Genomic DNA, 16,225 nt, shown 5'->3' with positions numbered 1-16,225 from the left:
AACGCTAGGCCTCTTGCACCAAACAGTTAGGCAAGTTGTGAAAGCAAAGGAGCAGTTCTTGAAGAAAATAAATAGTGCTACTCCAGTGAGCACACGAATGGTGAGAATGCAAAACAGCCTTATTGCTGATATGGAGAAAGTTTTAGTGTTCTGAATAGAAGATCAACCACCCACAACATTCTCTTCAGCCAAATTCCAAACCACAGCAAGGCCCTAACTCTCTTCAATTCTATGAAGGCCGAGAAGGTGAGGAGCTGCAGAAGAAAAGTTTAAAGCTAGCAGAGGTTGGTTCATGAGGTTTAAGGAAAGAAGCCACCTCTGTAACATGGAAATGCGAGGTGAAGCAGCACGTGCTGACGTAGAAGCTGCAGCAAGTTATCCAGAAGGTCTAGCTAAGACCATTATTAAGGCAGCTACACTAAATAACAAATTTTCTGTATAGATGAAACAGCCTTCTATTGGAAGAAGGTGCCATCTAGGACTTCCATAGCTAGAGAGGAGAAGTCAATACCTGGCTTCAAAACTTCAAAGGCCAGGCTGACTCTCTTGTTAGGGGCTAATGCAGCTGGTGACTTAAACTTGAAGCCAGTGCGTATTTTCCATTCCTCAAATCCCAGGCCCTTTAACGTTTATGCTAAATCTACTCTGCCTGTGATCTGTAAATAGAACAACAAAGCCTAGATGAGAGTACATCTGTTTACAACATGGTGGACTAAAGGTTTTCAGCCCACTATTGAAACTTACTGCTCAGAAAAAGATTCCTTTCAAAATATTACTGCTCATTGATGATGCACTTGGTCACCCAAGAGCTCTGATGGAGATACACAATGAGACTTTCCCTTCTCTCCTGCTTTCGCTGGTTGCTCATGGACCAATGACATGGTCTTAGGTATGTTGGGTCATGCTGATAAGGGCAACATCCCAGGGACAGCAGAAAACAAAGGTCAAGGAGACCTGGATGCTTGGACAGCCTCGTGGTGCAGAGCCACCCTAGCAGCCCTGGAACTGCCTGCCTCACTGTCATGGGAGCCACACACTAGCTTCCATCCTGTGAGACCACTGTTATTTGGGTTTCTGCTGCACATACTGAATTAATACATATCGAGAGAATAGGACTTCCCAGGAGTGTGTGGCCATGGTGGTCTGTTCTGGAGATGAGCAGAGATATATTTCGTGTCACCTCTGTGGGCTCTTGGGACATTACTGTGAGTTAGAGAAAGGGAGAACTGGGCCAGAGGGGGCAGCACAGGGAGATTGGAGATTGTTACCCTCCTCATCTCTCTAGCCATGGGATCTGGCCTAGGCAAGTGTTTGGGTCACCGGGTGTTAGATTTGGCAGTCCTTGTTTCTTCACTTCCTGTCCTCCTTGCAGACCAGACCTCCTGCTCATCCTACCTAGGACCAGAATCACTGCTGGTCACCTCCTCATCACCCTGTCTGATGACAGGGATTGTGGAGGTGGAAATCTAGAGGATTAACCCCTCAGGTAGAAAAGGAGTGCAGGGTCATTCCGCCTCAGATTCCGTGAGGACTGTGTGCTTCCCCCAACTGGTTTGAACAGCTGACTTTTGGATAGTTGACCTCCGGTCCCTCATATCCTGTGCCCTGATGATCATAAAATTCTATCACTTCACTGTATTCTCTTTATTACAAATGAGTCACTAGGTCCAGCTTATACTCCAAAGGTGGGAATTACACAAGTGCATGAACACCAGGAGATGGGAATCACATCTTAGAAGTGTGTGCACCACAAGGGGGACTCTAGTAACCACCTGAAAGTGTGGCATCTCACAGGGCTGTGGCCAGGAGTGCAGAGATCAGAGCTGAGGTCCAAGGGATTTTGTATTCATCCCACAGGAATACAGGACAAAATTATGATGCCAGAAAGGTAGCCCAGTCTTCTAGGTAATTTGGGGAATGGAAGAGGCAAAAGGCTAGGTAGAAATATAAAGGAGAGGAAATAAAAGGACACCCAGCAGTTCTAATAGTTAATGTTCTCACTTATTTTCTTATGTTTCTGAGAATTTGCAAAAGTCATTTTGTTTAATAGTTACATGGTTTAATAATCAGCATGACCTTAAATAACTCAGGAAATATAATGAACCGAGGGATGAGGAAATCACATGACTCAGGCCTGACAAGTCAGGTTACCACGTTGTACCACATCCACCTAGCAACAGGGACTGGTCCAAGGGTAGTCTTTCCTCTCCAGTACTTTATGTATGGTCAGTGTGAGAAAGATGTTTATCTTTCTGCTAAAGTTGTGAAAGTGGGTAATGTGAGGGGCTTAGAGATCATATTGTCTGTCTTCCCCAGGAACAGTGAAAGAGAAGAGAAATTGAGGTCTGATGACAAGTTTGAGTCTCCGGGTCCAATCATGTATCTAACTGGCCTCACCCCCGGCCTTCCCCGGTAAATCAACATGTTAAATCTCTTTTGCCAAAGCTAGATTCATTCCAGTTTTGTTAACTTGCAACTGAAAGAGTCCTCTCACAAGAAGGCAGACTTTTCTGTGCTGCTGGGTATTTAGGTAACACTCGTTCACATATTATTAAGACTTTATTTTTGTAGAGTAGTTTTAAGTGCACAGCAAGATTGAGGGGGATATACAGAGATTTCCCATATACTCCCTGCCCCCATACATGCATAGCATGCCCCATTATCAATGTCCCCTGAAGAGTGGTGCGTTTGTTACCACTGATGGACCTACATTGACACATCATCGTCACCCACAGTCCATAGTTTATATTATGATTCACTCTTGGAACTCTACATTCTGTGGGTTTGGACAAATGTATAGGAACATGTGTCCATTATTATAGTGTCAGACAGAGTGTTTCACTACCCTAAAAATCCTCTATTTTCTGCCTACTTATTCCTCCCCTCACTCCCTAACCCCTGGCAACACATCTTTTTACTGTCTCCAGAGTTTTGCCTTTTCCAGAATGTCATATGCTTGGAACCATACAGTATATAGACTTTTCAGATTGGCTTCTTTCACATGGTAGTATGCATTTAAGGTTCCTCCAAGTTTTTACAAGTCTTGCTAGTTCGTTTCTTTTTGACACTGCATAATATCCCATTGTCTGGATGTACCAGAGTTTATTTATCCCTTCACCTACTGATGGATGTCTGAGTTGCTTCCAAGTTTTGACAATTATGAATAAAAGTTCTATAAATATTCATATGCAGATTTTTGTGTAGACATGTTTTTAACTCTTTTAGGTAAATATCGAGGAACACAACCGCTGGATTGTCTGGTAAGAGTACATTTATTTAGTTTTGTAAAAAACTGCCAAACCGTCTTCCAAAGTAGCTGTACCATTTTGCCTTCCCACCAGCAATGAATGAGAGTTCTTGTTATTCCACATCCTCTCCAGCATTTGGTCTTCTTAGTGTTCTGGATTTTGGCCATTCCAATGCGTGCATAGTAGTATCTCATTTTTTTAATATGCATTTCCATAATGACATAAAATGGGAACATCTTTTCATATGCTTATGTGCCATGGGTATATCTTCTTTGGTAAGGTGTCTATTAAGGTCTTTGGTACTTTTTTTGTTTTTTGGCTGCATTTGGGTCTTTGTAGCTGCGCGCAAGCTTTTCTCTAGTTGTGGCTAGCGGGGGCTACTCTTCGTTGCAGTGCGTGGGCTCCTCATTGCGGTGGCTTCTTTTGTTGTGGAGCACGGGCTCTAGGCACATGGGCTTCAGTAGTTGTAGCACGGGGCCTCAGTAGTTGTGGCTCACAGGCTCTAGAGTGCAGGCTCAGTAGATGTGGCGCACGGGCTTAGTTGCTCCGCGGCATGTGGAATCTTCCCAGCCCAGGGATTGAACCCGTGTTCTCTTCATTGGCAGGCGGATTCTTAACCACTGCACCACCAGGGAAGTCCCTTTGGCCCATTTTTAAATGAGACTGTTTTCTTATTGTTGAAGTGTAAGTGTTCTTTGCCTATTTTGAATAAGAGTTCTTTATCAGATGCGTCTTTTGCAAATTTTTCTCCCAGTCTGTGTCTTGTCTTCTCATTCTCTTGACATTGCCTTTCTGTGAGCAGATATTTTTCATTTCAATGAAGTCCAGCTTATCACTTGTTTCTTTTATGGATTGTGCCTTTGGTGTTTTATCTAAAAAGTCACTGCCATACTCAAGGTAATCTACGTTTCCTCCTATGTTACTTCTAGGTGTTTTACACTTTTGCATTTTACCTTTATGTCTGTGGTCCATTTTGATTTAAATTTTGTGAAGGGTGTAAGGTCTACATCTAGATTCTGTTTTTTTTTTTTTTTTCGCATGTGCACGTCCAGTTGTCCCAGCCCCATTTTTCGTTTTAACATCTTTATTGGAGTATAATTGCTTTACAGTGGTGTGTTAGTTTCTGCAGTATAACAAAGTGAATCAGCTATATGTATACATATATCCCCATATCTCCTCCCTCGAGCTTACCTCTGGGCTTTCTGTCTTGTTCCGTTGATCTGTGTTTCTGTGTTTTTGCAAGTACCGTATTGTCTTGATTACTGTAGCTTTGTAGTATAGTCTGAAGTCAGGGGGTCTGATTCCTCCAGCTCCGTTTTTTCCCCTCAAGTCTGCTTTGGCTATTGGGGGTCTTTTGTGTCTCCATACAAATTTTAAGATGTTTTGTTCTAGTTCTGTAAAAAATGCCACTGGTAATTTGATAGGGATTGCATTGAATCTGTAGATTGCTTTGAGTAGTATAGTCATTTTCACAATATTGATTCTTCCAATTCAAGAACATGGTATTTCTCTCCATCTGTTGCTATCATCTTTAATTTCTTTCATCAGTGTCTTATAGTTTTCTGCATACAGGTCTTTTGTCTCCCTAGGTAGGTATATTCCTAGGTATTTTATTCTTTTTGTTGCAATTGTAAATGGGAGTGTTTCCTTAATTTCTCTTTCAGATTTTTCATCAGTATTGTATAGGAATGCAAGAGATTTCTGTGTATTAATTTTGTATCCTGTAACTTTACCAAATTCATTGATTAGCTCTAGTAGTTTTCTGGTGGCATCTTTAGGATTCTCTATGTATAGTATCCTGTCATCTGCAAACAGTGACAGTTTTACTTCTTCTTTTCCAATTTGTATTCCTTTTATTTCTTTTTCTTCTCTGATTGCCGGGGCTAGGACTTCCAAAACTATGTTGAATAATAGTGGTGAGAGTGGACATCCTTGTCTTGTTCCTGATCTTAGAGGAAATGCTTTCAGTTTTTCACCATTGAGAATGATGTTTCCTGTGGGTTTGTCATATATGGTCTTTATTATGTTGAGGTAGGTTCCCTCTATGCCCACTTTCTGGAGAGTTTTTATCATAAATGGGTGTTGTGTTGAATTTTGTCAAAAGCTTTTTCTGCATCTATTGAGATGATCGTATGGTTATTATTCTTCAATTTGTTGATATGGTGTGTCACATTGATTGATTTCATGTATTGAAGAATCCTTGCATCCCTGGGATAAATCCCACTTATTCATGGTGTATGATCCTTTTAATGTGTTGTTGGATTCTGTTTGCTAGTATTTTGTTGAGGATTTTTGCATCTATATTCATCAGTGATATTGGTCTGTAATATTCTTTTTTTGTAGTATCTTTGTCTAGTTTTGCTATCAGGGTGATGGTGGCCTCACAGAATGAGTGTGGAAGTGCATCTTCCTCCACAGTTTTTTGGAAGAGTTTGAGAAGGATGAGTGTTAGCTCTTCTCTAAATTTTTGATAGAATTCACCTGGGAAGCCATCTGGTCCTGGGCTTTTGTTTGTTGGAAGATTTTGAATCACAGTTTCAATTTCCTTACTTGTGATTGGTCTGTTCATATTTTCTATTTCTTCCTAGTTCAGTCTTGGAAGTTTATACCTTTCTAAGAATTTGTCCATTTCTTCCAGGTTGTCCATTTTATTGGCATAGAGTTGCTTGTAGTAGTCTCCTAGGATGCTTTGTATTTCTGCAGTGTCTGTTGTAACTTCCCCTTTTTCGTATCTAATTTTATTGGAGTGAGTCCTCTCCCTCTTTTTCTTGATGAGTCTGGCTAATGGTTTATCAATTTTGTTTATCTTCTCAAAGAACCAGCTTTTAGTTTTATTGATCTTTGTTATTCTTTTATTTTTTTCTATTTCATTTATTTCTGCTCTGATCTTTATGATTCTTTCCTTCTGCTAACTTTGGGTTTTGTTTGTTCTTCTTTCTCTAGTTCCTTTAGGTGTAAGGTTAGATTATTTATTTGAGATTTTTATTGTTTCTTGAGTTAGGCTTGTATAGCTATAAACTTCCCTCTTAGAACTGCTTTTGCTGCATCCCATAGGTTTTGGATTGTCGTGTTTTCATTGTCATTTGTCTCTAGGTATTTTTTGATGTCCTCTTTGATTTCTTCAGTGATCTCTTGGTTATTTAGCGATGTAGTGTTTAGCCTCCATGTGTTTGTGTCTTTTACATTTTTTCCCCTGTAATTCATTTCTAATCTCATAGCATTGTGGTCAGAAAAGATGCTTGATATGCTTTCAATTTTCTTAAATTTACTGAGGCTTGATTTGTGACCCAAGATGTGATCTATCCTGGAGAATGTTCCGTGAGCACTTGAGAAGAAAGTGTAATCTGCAGTTTTTGCATGGAATGTCCTATAAATATCAATTAAATCTAACTGGTCTACTGTGTAATTTAAAGCTTTTGTTTCCTTATTTATTTTCATTTTGGATGATATGTCCATTGGTGTAAGTGAGGTGTTAAAGTCCCCACTATTATTGTGTTACTGTTGACTTCCTCTCTTACAGCTGTTAGCAGTTGCCTTATTTATTGAGGTGCTCTTATGTTGGGTGCATATATATTTATAATTGTTATATCTTCTTCTTGGATTGGTCCCTTGATCATTATGTAGTGTCCTTCCTTGTCTCTTGTAACATTCTTTATTTTAAAGTCGATTTTATCTGATATGAATATTGCTACTCCAGCTTTCTTTTGATTTCCATTTGCATGGAATATCTTTTTTCCATCCCCTCGCTTTCAGTCTGTATGTGTCCCTAGGTCTGAAGTGGGTCTCTTGTAGACAGCATATATGTGTTCTTGTTTTTGTATCCATTCAGCAAGCCTGTGTCTTTTGGTTGGAGCATTTAATCCATTCACGTTTAAGGCAATTATTGATTTGTATGTTCCTATGGCGATTATTCTTAATTTTGGGGGGTTTGTTTTTGTTGGTCCTTTTCTTCTCTTGTGTTTCCCACTTAGAGAAGTTCCTTTAGCATTTGTTGTAGAGCTGGTTTGGTGGTGCTGAATTCTCTTAGGTTTTGCTTGTCTGTAAAGCTGTTGATTTCTCCATTGAATCTGAATGAGATCCTTGCTGGGTGGTGTAATCTTGGTTGTAGGCTCTTCCCTTTCATCACTTTACGTATATCATGCCACTCCCTTCTGACTTGCAGAGTTTCTGCTGAGAAATCAGCTGTTAACCTTACGGGAGTTACCTTGTATGTTATTTGTCGTTTTTTCCTTGCTGCTTTCAATAATTTTTCTTTGTCTTTAATTTTTGCCCGTTTGATTACTATGTGTCTTGGCGTGTTTCTCCTTGTGTTTATCCTACAGGAGACTCACAGCGCTTCCTGGACTTCGGTGGCTATTTCGTTTCCCATGTTAGGGAAGTTTTTGACTATAATCTCTTCAAATATTTTCTCAGGGCCTTTCTCTCTCTCTTCTCCTTCTGGAACCCCTATAATGCGAATGTTGTTGCATTTAATATTGTCCCAGAGGTCTCTTAGGCTGTCTTCATTTCTTTTCATTCTTTTTTCTTTATTCTGTTTTGCTACAGTGAATTCCACCATTCTGTCTTCCAGGTCACTTATCCGTTCTTCTGCCTCAGTTATTCTGCTATTGATTCCTTCTAGTGTAGTTTTCATTTCCGTTATTGTATTTTTCATCTCTGTTTGTTGTTCTTTAATTCTTCTATGTCTTTGTTAAACATTTCTTGCATCTTCTCGATCTTTGCCTCCATTCTTTTTCCGAGGTCCTGGATCATCTTCACTATCATTATTCTGAATTCTTTTTCTGGAAGGTTGCCTATCTCTACTTCATTTAGTTGTTTTTCTGGGGTTTTATCTTGTTCCTTCATCTGGTACATAGCCCTCTGCCTTTTCATCTTGTCTATCTTTCTGTGAATGTGGTTTTTGTTCCACAGGCTTCAGGATTGTAGTTCTTCTTGTTTCTGCTGTCTGCCCTCTGGTGGATGAATCTGTCTAAGAGGCTTGTGCAGGTTTCCTGATGGGAGGGAGTGGTGGTGGGTAGAGCTGGGTGTTGCTCTGGTGGGCAGAGCTCAGTAAATCTTTAGTCCCCTTGACTGCTGATGGGTGGGGCTGGGTTCCCTCCCTGTTGGTTGTTGGGCCTGAGGCAACCCAACACTGGAGCCTACCTGGGCTCTTTGGTAGGGCTAATGGCAGACTCTGGGAGGGCTCATGGCAAGGAATACTTGCCAGAACTTCTGCTGCCAGTGTTCTTGTCCCCACGGTGAGCCACAGCCATCCCCCGCCTCTGCAGGAGACCCTCCAACACTAGCAGGTAGGTCGGGTTCAGTCTCTTATGGGGTCATTGCTCCTTCCCCCAGGTCCTGATACACACATCACTTTGTGTGTGCCCTGCAGGAGTGGAGTCTCTGTTTCCCCCAGTCCTGTCAAAGTCCTGCAATCAAATCCCGCTAGCCTTCAAAGTCTGTTTCTCTAGGAATTCCTCCTCCCGTTGCCAGAACCCCAGGTTGGGAAGCCTGATGTGGGGCTCAAATCCTTCATTCCAGTGGGTGGATTTCTGTGGTATAAGTGTTCTCCAGTCTGTGAGTCACCCACCCAGTGGTTATGGGATTTGATTTTGCTGTGATTGTGCCCCTCCTACCTGGTCAGGGAGCTAGATCCCGTGTGCTGCAGCTAAGGTGCGGCGCAGCCAAATTAATAAGTAAACATTTTTAAAAGATAGAGAGATTGGGTATTTCTCCCCCCTCATCAACCTTCCTCCTTTCTGTTAAGGACCAAGGTGCTCTGTGCCCTCTGACATCTAGCCCTCTTCTCACCATGCACTACCCCCCAGGCAGGCCTGCCAGAAACCCTCCTTGGTCGCCCCAACCTTACCACTCCCACCTGTGGAAAAGGAAGCCCAAGCCCCTCCCTGAGCACTGAGACGTTGTGTGGTGGACAGCTTTCATCTAGGGCTCTGCATCAGAAAGTGATGCCACCCACGCTGACAAGTTTGATCCCCTGTTATGCTCAACTCTGGGCTCTGGGCAGAGCCAAGATCCCCTTCTTGCACTTATGACATCTCCCTTCTGCCCTGGCCCTCCTCTGCATCAAATTCTTCTTCCCTTGATTGACAGAGAGTAAAGAAGCAGGCTGTTCCTCCCTGAAAGAAGGAAGGAAGACCCAGGCATCCTGGATTCCTTTGTAGCAGCACATATGAACCCCACAGCCACTCTGTGCTTAAGGAGAAGGAGAGATAGAAAAAGTAGAGAGAAGGAGGGAGGAAAAAGCATCCTGGGTTCCAGCCCATTTGGATTCTCTTGAGGTGAAAAAAGGAAATGTGCTGCCTCATCCCTTCTCCTGCTGCTGCTTCTGTTCCGGTGTTTGGAACTGGGTGAGTGAACTATTTTTGGAGAGAAGAGTGCAAAGGTTCCCCAGGGTCTGGAGAGGTAGGGGCCGGGATCCCTGGAGAAGGAACCTCTTAGGACTCAGGCAGGGCCAGTCTTGAGAGAAGGTGTGGAATAGGTGAGACATCCTTGGGGAGCTCCACACCCTGGTACCTACCCCCAGTTCCCTGTCACAGGGGAGTAGGTTCCGATGGTCCTGTTCATTATCTTTCTTACGTCCTCTTTTAAGGAAATGTTCTGCTTTTCATTATTTAGATCTTAACTTTCTGTATTTCATCCCTCCTTGGGAAATGAAATATTTGAGCCCTATTTGGGAATCGGCAGCAGGTAGGGGGGAATTGTTTTGAGCAGAGGAGCCGAAAACCCCAAAATTTATGCCATGTGGGCTGCACTTATTCATAAGGATAAACACTCTCAGTCCTGATGCCCTGCAGGTGGAGGTGGTGGGAGGTGGAAAGATCCATCTCTCCCTTCTACTTATACCCAATTCAGTGCTTCTATCAACCCCAACCAGACCACATCCACAGCCCCTTGTGACTTCTCCTACCCTCAAACCACCTTGAATATTACCTGCCCTCAATCTTGACACTTTGGCCCCAGATCTGACCCAGGAGCTGCCTCATTCTAAAACATATACCAAGCCACGACCTGAATTCAATCTCTAATAAAAATCATGGCTCCTGCCTCAATTGTTTACCAGAGACCCAGGCATAACTGGATGAGAGGTGACACAAAGAAACATGGAGTCTGAATACCCGGGATACTGAAATACCAACCCAGGGGGAAGGGAGGTTTAGAAAGAGTCAGGCTTACTTTTCCATGGAAAGAGACCAGAACCACCAAGGGCAGAATCAAAGGCTGGGTGAGAAGATCTTCTAAGGACATGACTTAGCTCTGGGTACTCCATCTTGTAGTGCATGTTGTAGAATGTTTTATCAGAATTAAACCTAAAATATCAAATGATCCTTAGCTCAAATAAATAAAATCACATTATATGGGGAGAAGTGTCATTTGAATGGGCAAGATACTTGTGAAGAATAGTAAGCAGGGCTTCCCTGGTGGCGCAGTGGTTGAGAGTTTGCCTGCCAATGCAGGGGACACGTGTTCGCGCCCCGGTCCGGGAAAATCCCACATGCCGCGGAGCGGCTGGGCCCGTGAGCCATGGCCACTGAGCCTGCACGTCCGGAGCCTGTGCTCTGCAACGGGAGAGGCCACAACAGTGAGAGGCCCGCGTACGGCAAAAAAAAAAAAAAAAAAAAAAAAAGACTAGTAAGCAAAGCAGATGATGATGGGCCATCAATGATCCACATTAAAAGAGATTATTTTTGAGTAGGAACAAGCCAAATGTTTCCACTAAAGACCCAGAGACCAGCCCTGAAAACTCTATCACTTTTGACCCAGAGACCACTAAGGATCATGTCACTGAGGGCCCAGGCACCACAGAGGACTACACCACCCCAGACCCGGGCACCACAGAGGACTATACCACCCCAGACCCAGGAACCACGGAGGACTACACCACCCCAGACCTGGGGACCACAGAAGATTATACCACTGAACATCCAGACACTAAACCAGAGGGAACAGATTCAGTAACCGCAGCGAAACCCCCTGGGCTCCTGACACCCATCAGAATCCCCTTCATTTCCCTGCCACTGCCACCACTGTTGCACTCTTTGTTGGATTCGGCTTCCTAGTGGTGAGCACCTGGCTCTGAAATGTGCAGGACATTATGGGAATAAGGGCACCTGAGGAGGATGAGGTGGGCAAGGGGAGCTGAGGCATAAGAAATTGTCAAAGGCGAGGAAACGTACACAGAGAGAGCTCTGCAAAGACGCAGAGAGACACAGAGATGGAAAGAAAAGGGGCAAGAAGCATAAAAATTGAGGGCAGAACTGAGGGACAAAGGAAGGTGTGAGAGACAGAGGGAAAAGGAGAGAGGAGGGAAGGGAAAGACAGTATGGAGAGAGATAAAGCAGACAGAAAGAGGAGCATAAAAACACAAATATAGTAAGACATGGTGAGAGCTGGAGTGAGGCTTAAACTATTAAATAAATACAGATGTAAAACTTTGGAAATTTTTATAAGATGAGAAATTGGTCGGGTAAGAGAAGAGGAGAAAATGGAAACATTTTTGGACATCCACTCATGTCAGAAATTATGTTATTTTGTATTAACTACTACCCACTCTGGAATTCTGCAGAAGATTTTTTTAAACCAGGATTGGGTAGGTTTTTATGAGCAGGGCTACTCTGTCTTGGAGAGACAATGGGTGACAGCTCTCAAAGGGGGGCTCTAGGTGTTTCTCTGTCTCTGAGGGGCCTTGTTTCTAAAAAGGGAGATAAAAGGACTCCATGCCAACCCTGTGACTTCCTCTTGCTGACTTTCAGTCTAAAATCCAAGCCTTCAACTTCTGGCCTCTGCTGGACATGGAAGGGCCGGCCCTTTGGGGCCATCCTGACTGAAGCATGAAGTGCATGTTGGAATCTTAGCAGGGGCGCTTACATGATTAGCCAGCTCATGCAGGTCATTAAAACCTCATTCATTCCTGTTGGTCACTGATGCCACTGTGCACTGACCTCTGCCCCAAGAGGCAAACCCACAGTGCAGGATCCGTTTGTAAGTGTGATTAAGCCAAAAGTAATGCTTTATTCAGTTGAAGTGTTCAGTTTAGTTCCACCAAAAGCACATCATGAAACTAGGGCACTCTGAAGAATGGCTAAGAAAAGGAAAAAGGGGATGAAAGCCTTCATATGTACTTGACACACGCATGAATCACGTTCAGTATTCATCAGTAGAGGGAGGCCCTTCTGGACTTCACTGTAATCACAAACAAGTGGCTTTTTGATCATGTGGCTCGTGATGAAAAGTCAGATACTCTCGCTCCAGGTTGGTGGAGCCTTTTCTCACTGCAAACCAGGACTCTAAGTCCTGGCAATGGCACCTTCTTAACCTCTTATAGAGACTAAAACCGAGAGATGATTCAAAAGACTCAGTGTACAGAAAGTAAGAGGAAAGTTTGTATTACCAAACTTGCTAAATTTTTAACTTTTAAATATTTGACCAAAAAAAGTTTTTAAAAAAGAATTATCTGTATTTCCATCCCTCCCCCAATTCCACTGATCAAAATAATTTTATTTTTCCTATATTACTTCAACATTTTTGGAAATTGTGTATCTTTAGTGGTATCAGGATCTGAAGAAAGTGGTAAACAGGAAGGAGCCATAGAGATGAGCTGAGTAGATCTTTATAAATCACAAACCACCGGGACTAAGAGAGGAACCAAGTCTTAAAAACAAACCACTTTCTTTCTCCCTAGGAAAATTGTTTCCTTCATCCATTAAATCCATCCACCAGAGTTGTTTATCATCCCCATCATGGATTGGCAGGCACCATAAAGAGGATCCCAGCAGTGGCTACAGTTGGTTCTAGAGCAAACCAGCCTCCTCAGCCCGTAAAGGACCATGAAGTATGATGTGTGTTGTCCTCAGGCCTCCACTCCCCTCCCCCAGTCTGGAGCCCTGGAATCACCAGATGAGGAAGGTGGCTGGCCCTGGGAATAAACATGTTAGGGACACTCAGAATGCCTGTCTTCTCTGAGTATCACCTAATTCTGGCCGTGATTACGCCCTCAGGAAAATTGCCTTTACTTATCTACCAGGTTTAGTCATAAAAACTATTTGCGGGAGATACGTACAATTCAAATATAAGAGATATTCATTAAGTATTATCAAAGAAATAAAGCAAATATTTGTTCCAGTCTAGGTCACATATCTAAATCCATTCATTTAACAACACAGTTATTAAGTGCCCAGCAGGGGTCAAACACTCCATGCCTTTTTGTCTGTTCATCTCGGTCTGTCTAGCTGAGGGATACAGGTTTCTGTTCTCTCGAAAGCACCACATCCAAGTCATCCCAACACCCAGGCCAAAAGACCATGTCTACAGGAGGTAGCCCACTGGTCACTCATCAAGTATGAATTGAGTACCAGTTGGACTAGAGGGAAATTCAGTCTCAGTTCTTTTTGCTGCTTCCACAGATCCTGGGGTTGTACATAGGATAGTGGCATAAAGGAACATAGGATAAGGGAAACTCTTAAAGTCAACTGGCCCATACTAATTACCCCCAAGACACCCATGTCCCTCTGGGTCAGCAGTTCTGCCAAAAGTGCAGGGGCTTTGCTGAGTCCACCTCCCTCATCTTACCATGTAGCCTCCATCTCCAGAATGTGGCCACCTCTGCAAGGTGCTGCTAGGAAGGGGGGCATGGTTCCTGCCTTTAAGGACCCACAGAGAGATGCATGGCCATCTGGTCTCTGGACAGTACTGAAGGTAGAAAACGACAAGGTGAAGACGCTGCAGAAACATCCCGAAGGAAAAAAATGAAGCCTTAAAGAGTAAGGGAGGAATTCCCTGGTGGCACAGTGGTTGGGAGTCCCTGCCAATGCAGGGGAGACGTGTTTGTGCCCCGGTCCGAGAAGATCCCACATGCCGCGAAGCAGCTAGGCCCGTGAGCCATGGCCGCTGAGCCTGTGCTTCCGGAGCCTGTGCTCCGCAACGGGAGAGGCCACAGAAGTGAGAGGCCCGTGTACCGCCAAAAAAAAAAAAAAAAAGAGTCAGGGAAATCCCGCCCTTAGTCTTGGAATCCTGAACTACAAGATTTGGTAGTTGGCTTCCAAGTCATATTACTCATCATACTCATTGTGACACTTGTAATTTGCTACATATATCTATGTGTGTCATCTATTTAGTGACTGTATACAGCTCACTCCAGCATGTGAGTCCAGCCACACTCATCTAATCCTCCTTTCTTCTTTATAAAGCCCAATGTTTAGAGGATGTCTTTCTTTAGGTATTGTTAAAGGGCAGTACAAAATCCAAGTGACCCCAATTGGCACCTGCTGTTACTGTGCTGCCCAGATTGAGGAAACTGAGCAAGCACACCCCTTAAAGAATTGTTCCCGAACAGGATTTACGCCCATTTGTCACCTCTCACAAAAATGTCTGCGAATGCACATTCCCGTCCAGTCTCCCATCTTTACAAACGAGAATGTTTGGTGAAGTTGTCCAGCAATAGTGATTCAACATTCTCCTTGCAAAGGAAACCATAAACAAGACCAAAAGACAACCCTCAGAATGGGAGAAAATATTTGCAAATGAAGTAACTGACAAAGGATTAATCTCCAAAATTTACAAGCAGCTCATGCAGCTCAATAACAAAAAAACAAACAACCCAGTCCAAAAATGGGCAGAAGACCTAAACAGACATTTCTCCAGAGAAGACATACAGATTGCCAACAAACACATGAAAGAATGCTCAACATCATTAATCATTAGAGAAATGCAAAACAAAACTACAATGAGATATCACCTCACACCAGTCAGAATGGCCATCATCAAAAAATCTACAAACAATAAATGCTGGGGAGGGTGTGGAGAAAAGGGAACCCTCTTGCACTATTGGTGGGAATCTAAATTGATACAGCCACTATGGAGAACGGTATGGAGGTTCCTTAAAAAACTACAAATAGAATTACCATACGACCCAGCAATCCCACTACTGGGCATATACCCTGAGAAAACCATAATTCAAAAAGAGTCATGTACCAAAATGTTCATTGCAGCTCTATTTACAATAGCCAGGAGATGGAAGCAACCTAAGTGTCCATCATTGGATGAATGGATAAAGAAGATGTGGTACATATATACAATGGAATATTAGTCAGCCATAAAAAGAAACGAAATTGAGTTATTTGTAGTGAGGTGGATGGACCTAGAGTGTGTCACACACAGTGAAGTAAGTCAGAAAGAGAAAAACAAATACTGTATGCTAACACACATATATGGAATTTAAGAAAAAAAATTCATGAAGAGAACCTAGGGGTAAGATGGGAATAAAGACACAGATCTACTAGAGCATGGACTTGAGGATATGGGGAGTGGGGAGGGTAAGCTGTGACAAAGCGAGAGAGAGGCATGGGCATATATACACTACCAAACGTAAAATAGATAGGTAGTGGGAAGCAGCTGCATAGCACAGGGAGATCAGCTCGGTGCTTTGTGACCACCTAGAGGGGTGGGATAGGGAGGGTGGGAGGGAGGGAGACGCAAGAGAGAAGAGGTATGGGAACATATGTATATGTATAACTGATTCACTTTGTTATAAAGCAGAAACTAAAACACCATTGTAAAGCAATTATACTCCGATAATAAATAAATAAATAAATAAATGGTTGTCATCAAAAAGAACACAAATAAGTGTGGCAGGCGTCCGAGCAGGGGTTCTGTCCCTGCTGGGCTGCCGCCCCCGTTGGGCTGCCACAATGGAACTCGGTGCCGAGTACCGCCGGGAGAAGCTGCAGTGGGACCTGGGGGTGGAAATGCAGGACATGACTCCCAGCCTTTGTGCGTCCAGCTTCCGGTCCTGGTGGTGTCGGCCAAGTTCGAGGGGAAGCCGCTGCTTCAGAGACACCGGCTTGTGAACACTTGCCTAGCAGAAGAGCTCCTGCACATCCATGCCTTTGAGCAGAAAACCGTGACCCCAGAGCAGTGGACCCGTGAGCAGCAGAAATAAGGGACCCAGACCTGCACGCCTATTAAATTATGAATCAGACCCC

General features: G+C 43.4%; 1 long non-coding RNA gene and 1 pseudogene across 1 annotated transcript in view; one reads left to right on the top strand and one right to left on the bottom strand.

The window, feature by feature from the left end:
• LOC141277797 (uncharacterized) overlaps positions 1 to 16,225 on the bottom strand; it is a 35,396-nt gene that overhangs the window by 12,236 nt on the left and 6,935 nt on the right. The window lies entirely within an intron of this gene.
• Positions 15,899 to 16,195, top strand: LOC117310981 (bolA-like protein 2 pseudogene; annotated as a pseudogene).

The sequence above is a fragment of the Tursiops truncatus genome, unplaced genomic scaffold, assembly GCF_011762595.2.
Source record: "Tursiops truncatus isolate mTurTru1 unplaced genomic scaffold, mTurTru1.mat.Y mat_scaffold_93_arrow_ctg1, whole genome shotgun sequence".
In the NCBI taxonomy this organism is placed as follows: domain Eukaryota; kingdom Metazoa; phylum Chordata; class Mammalia; order Artiodactyla; family Delphinidae; genus Tursiops; species Tursiops truncatus.
Note: the sequence above shows the minus strand (reverse complement) of the source record. Positions and strands in the feature narration are given on the sequence as shown.